Consider the following 5,674-nt stretch of genomic DNA (forward strand, 5'->3'; position numbering starts at 1 on the left):
ACAAACAGTAGGTTTTGATTTATTTTCTCTGCTACTTGGGTATCTTAGTTTTGGCACAAGATTGATTTTGTACACAAATGTGATCTCCAGATAGGCTCTTGTCCTGGTGATTTAGAAATCATGTGCAAAGGAGAAAAAAGCTTTGCAAATGTTCTTAAAGCAAAATGATTTTTATGCTGTGTACTGCTGAAGCATGTAAAATCCATGGCCCCTGACAGCTGGGTAATATGCAACAGGTAACAAAGCCGGTCTCTGCCCTGAAGGATTTATAGTTTAAGATGAGAGATAACGGTGGATACAAGTCAGACTGGGAAAGCACATTAAATATGATTAGTCAGCCTGAGACTCGCTAAATGCCATCCACCTAATGAGCATTGTTCAGCACATCTGTGCCTCCGCCTGGGAGAATGCAGGGTTTGGTGGGGCAAAGCCGGACACGGAAAACAGCGTACGCCCTCGACAGTGGGGAAAAGGTGGTGGGAGAGAGCAACCGAGAAACGTCACCTGTGGAAAATGTTCTAGTCACAGAAAGTTGTAAAGGAGCTGGTAAGTTTTGTTGTGGGACCTGTACCCAGTTCAGGCGGAATACATGTGACTATGAAATCAAAATAGTCATGGGAAGCCCATTAAGAAAGGCTGCTGGAAGTCATCTGAGCAGGCTGTTACAGCTCCTCCGTCCTCAAGCCCCATGCCGCTGGCCTGCTCCCACATTATTGAGCAAAGTCTTGAGGAATTACACTGGCTGTGAATGGCCATAACATTTCCAGAAGTGGTGACAGTGCTGGATTGTGTGCTCTGGCTCATTTCCTCCTGTTAACCAGTCTCACTAAGGTGAACTGAACAGAGAAAAACTGTTATTTCTCGTCATTTTTTTTTCTTCTTGTTTGTACCAGGTTGAACACCTGATGCTTTAAAAGCACCAATGTCCTGGTTTTGGCTGGGATAAAGTTAATTTCCTTCCTAGGAGCTGGTACAGCGCTGTGTTTTGGATTTAGCATGAGAATAATGTTGATAACGCACCGATGTTGTAGTTGTTGCTGAGCAGTGCTTACACTAAGTCAAGGACTTCTCAGCTTCCCATGCTCTACCGACTGGGAAGGCTGGAGGTGCACAAGGAGCTGGGAGGGGGCACAGCCAGGACAGCTGACCCAAACTGGCCAAAGGGACATTCCATACCATGGGACGTCATGCTCAGTACATAAACTGGGGGGAGTTGGCCGGGGGGCAGTGACCGCTGCTCGGGGACTGGCTGGGCATCGGTCGGCGGGTGGTGAGCAATTGCACTGTGCATCACTTGCTTTGTGTGACCGCTGCTCGGGGACTGGCTGGGCATCGGTCGGCGGGTGGTGAGCAACTACATTGTGCATCACTGGCTTTGTATATTCTTCTATCATTATTATTACTATTTTACTTTATTTTATTTCAATTATTAAACTGTTCTGATTTTCAACCCACAGTTTCCTCACTTTTACTCTTCCAATTCTCTCCCCCATCCCACCGGGGGGAGGGGCAGCGAGCGAGCAGATGGGTGGTGCTCAGTTGCCGGCTGGGGTTAAAGCACGACAACCAAACACCATGATTTCTATGTAAGTCATAACTCATGATGCCCTGTGACCCGTCCCTTCCCTAGAGGAGCTGCAGCCAGCGATGCTGCGGGAGAGCGGAGCTTGCCAGGCACTTCCAGCGGTACAAACCAGAGTGACGCCAAGAGAGCTGGAAAGCAGCTGAGAAACAGCTTAAGGAGATGGGTGGAGGGAACGTGCCAACCACAAAATTAATCTCTCAATTAATAAAAGCCTGCATGGTTTGAGGTTTGTGAAGCAATAAACGAGTTCAAATTTGCCAGAGACTGAAAAAGAAAAGCAATTAGGTGTTAAGGGAAACCTTCTAATGGGGATAAAGATAATACATTAGAATATGCATTGGGTTGAAAAATGGAATGAGAAATTAATCTTTAATTGAAAAAGGCTAAAGGAATTTTGATGAAGAGCGTAGAAATGTATGTATCAAAGCAAATCTTTTTACTCTTACTACTAATAGGGAATGACAGAATAAGAGCTTCTGTTTAATAGCACTAATAATTTAATAATATTTTTCCTTTGAGTCATATGGTAGACTCTCTTTACCAGTCAATACTTAGGCCAAAAAAAATCTCCTCTTTGGCTTCTCCTCATCATAGTCATGTTTCTGGTTCTGTATGGATGTCTGCTACTTCTGCTTACGTTTTTTGCCTCTGTTTTTCTCTTTCCATCAATATCCAGGTGGTACGGTACACGTTTCAATCTCCCTGCCTCTGTATGACTCTACTGTGGACACTGCTGCCAAGTTTGCAAGGCTAAAAGCAGTTATGAGCAAAAGCGAGCCTGAGGAAATACTTCAGTACAATCTGAATGGAAATTGAGAGACTTCTTCACCAGTGTGTTACTAGATGACTCAAATGCTCACAATTTCAGTGTCACCAAAGGAGGCTTTTCTGGTTTTAAAATGAAACAAAACATCCTGCTCAAAAGGGGAGGTATAGGCAACAATAAAGAATTGTATATAGGTGGAAATTTGGCAAGCTGATAGCAGTGGGTAGATCAACAGTTTGGAAACAGGGGTAATGAATTAGGGAAATTCAGTGAAAAAATACGTGTGGCCAATATGATTGATCACCACCCAGTGGGGTTTCCTTGAGGTCTAAAGAAAATCCTAGCAGCGATTTAGGTTGGATGTTAGACAAAGGCAATAACAACTCAGTGAAAAAAAAGCTGAAATTATTCAGTAAATTTTTTCTGTTCTTTGTTTGGAAAATGGACAGAACGATGTCCCCATATTTAATGGAGGTATTTTTGTCTTCCACATGTAACCAGAGTGAACGAAAATCACTGGTTAATACCTATCTTTAAAACTTGCAGGCAAAAGTCTTTTAAAAATTGCCTGAGAAGATCACCAAACCCTTAGTACTGATTTCTCAGCATATACCGCATCGCCGAATTTCCAGAGAATCGGGGGAAGTAACTGTTGAGTCATTGTATAAAAACCAGTAACCGATGTGTCCCAGGTAAGCAGGAACCGAAGCTGGGCTAGGCTGACACCAACCTTCGGCAAAAGCGGTAAGGAGGGCGATGAAGCATGCAGTCAACACAGAATTAAACTGCGACGGTACTAGAGTTAACACGTTAACAGAAAATAGATGGTTTTAATTTTTTTTTTGAGGGAGGCGACCATTCTGATTTGAGTCAGAGCCGCTCAGTATTACGTCTGATCCATGGGCGGCTGCCAAAACGGGCAGTTTTGTTTCTCCTTTTCTTTTCCTCTCATTTCTTAAATAGTGGTCACATGCCTGCCCGGTAAATCAGCTCAGCTCACTGGGCCAAGAGAAAACTGTGCCTTTTCTTTTCTTTTTATTATTGGCAGAGTTTTCTGCTGGATCCCCGTGCCGGGCTGACTCACCCCGGGGCCGTGGAGTCACCGGAGCTGGCACGGGAAGCCAAGAGCGCTGCTGGGGCGATGGGGTGCTCTGCCAGGTGGATGTAGCCCCTGTTTAGTCACTGCTGGGGTTGCGTGCGATGAGATATAACGGTCGACGGCTCCCTTAATCTGCAATGGAGGAGAACTATTGGAAAAAACACGGTACTATGTGAAAATAAACATAGACCCTATTGTGGTTTACAGACCCCCTAAATGGTTTACAGCGCTCTTCAAAATCTTTAACTGATGCATCTGAAAACGTAATCCGTCATCCACCTGAGGGTGTGTTTAGTGAAGTCACACAGGTGTCCCTTCTTGCCCTTACGCTATTGATTATCTTTATATGTTACCTGGAAGTAGTAAAAATGATTTCTGATACAGTGTCTGGAGAGACGCGTAAGTCAGTGGGACAGTAATGGAGCGGGCCGTCGGGCACGCCGCCCGAGCTGGCTTTCTTGGCTGGGCGTTTCTGAGCAATGCAAGTTTTATAAAATTAAACACCGGCTTCCAGGCGCTGAGAGCAGAGCTCACCCAAGTCCCAGCTGAGCACGCCACGGAGAGCAGTGACAGGGGAGAGGGCTGCCGATGAGGGAGAGAACAGGGAGCTGAGCACTGGGCACGTTCCTTGGACACCATTACATTTCCAGATAAGCATATCGTTAGCTGATGGCAAAGGCAGTTGACAGAAGTAGAGGCGGGTTATTAAAGGCAGGCATGTATCTGACAGCGGGGTGTGCAAAGACCCCTTGGCACTCCTGTCGGGTTGAGGGGGAGAGGAGCTGAGCGACCCACTGGCTTTTTTGAATGGGGGGGACACGAGGGGGACGACTGGGTTGTGTCCCGCACCTGGCCTGGGGTCTGCGAGGGACCCCCTGGGCGGGTGGTGCCTCTGCTGCGGCGTCCCGGGACGCGCAGGAGGGATGGTCACCTCTTACGGGGGGTTCTCCATGAGCCGTTCCCCACCCTCTCTCGCCACTATGTAACATACTGGAAAGGCTGGAAAAGCTGCCTGTCGGAAAAGGACCTGGGGGTGCTGGTCGACAGCCGGCTGAACATGAGCCGGCAGTGTGCCCAGGTGGCCAAGAAGGCCAATGGCATCCTGGCCTGTATCAGAAATAGTGTGGCCAGCAGGAGTAGGGAAGTGATCGTGCCCCTGTACTCGGCACTGGTGAGGCCGCACCTCGAATACTGTGTTCAGTTTTGGGCCCCTCACTACAAGAAGGACGTTGAGGTGCTGGAGCGTGTCCAGAGAAGGGCAACGAGGCTGTTGAGGGGTCTGGAGAACAAGTCTGATGAGGAGCGGCTGAGGGAACTGGGGTTGTTTAGCCTGGAGAAAAGGAGGCTGAGGGGAGACCTCATCGCTCTCTACAACTACCTGAAAGGAGGTTGTAGCGAGGTGGGGGTCGGTCTCTTCTCCCAAGTAACAAGCGATAGGACGAGAGGAAATGGCCTCAAGTTGCGCCAGGGGAGGTTTAGATTGGACGTGAGGAAAAATGTCTTTACTGAAAGAGTGGTGAAACATTGGACCAGGCTGCCCAGGGAAGTGGTGGAGTCCCCATCCCTGGAGGTATTTAAAAGACGTGTAGATGAGGCGCTTAGGGACATGGTTTAGTGGGCATGGTGGTGTTGGGTTGACGGTTGGACTCGATGATCTTAGAGGTCTTTTCCAACCTTAATGATTCTATGATTCTATATGGAGTGGTCACACACAGTTATGCAGTGGCCTGCTCCTCTGGGCGCCACGGTTGACTTTCAAGCCCACCATGGCGTGAATGCCTGTGCTGGATGGGGTCAATTCCTCCAACAGAGGCTTTAAAGGTCTTGGCCCAGTACCCTCTGCGGTGCTGCTCCCCACCCCATGGCAACTGAGGACTGGGGGTAGCTCAGGAGGGTACCTTGAGGAGTGAGCCCCCGGCTCTGCGGGGATGTCTGCCCTGCAGCTTTTAGGGGCAATGTCCAGCCCCCCAGTGCCTGTAGGACACCCCACAGCCAGCACCTGCAGCCTGGGGGACCCCCACGAGCCTCCGCTCCCGCTCTGGGGTGAGGCCTTGCAGCCCAATGCCCACCGCCATCCCCGGCTGAGACCCCCGGCACAGCCCCACACATGCGGGTCCCCAGGGAGCCCCCAGCCTGCTCCCACAGGGGTCCCACCCCTGTCCAAAGCGCCTCCCTGAGCCCCACTGCCCCAGAGTCCCCCATAGCCATGTCCCCCCCCAAACAC

This window comes from Aptenodytes forsteri, unplaced genomic scaffold (assembly GCF_000699145.1).
Source record: "Aptenodytes forsteri isolate BGI_AS27 unplaced genomic scaffold, ASM69914v1 Scaffold404, whole genome shotgun sequence".
NCBI classification, from domain to species: Eukaryota; Metazoa; Chordata; class Aves; order Sphenisciformes; family Spheniscidae; genus Aptenodytes; species Aptenodytes forsteri.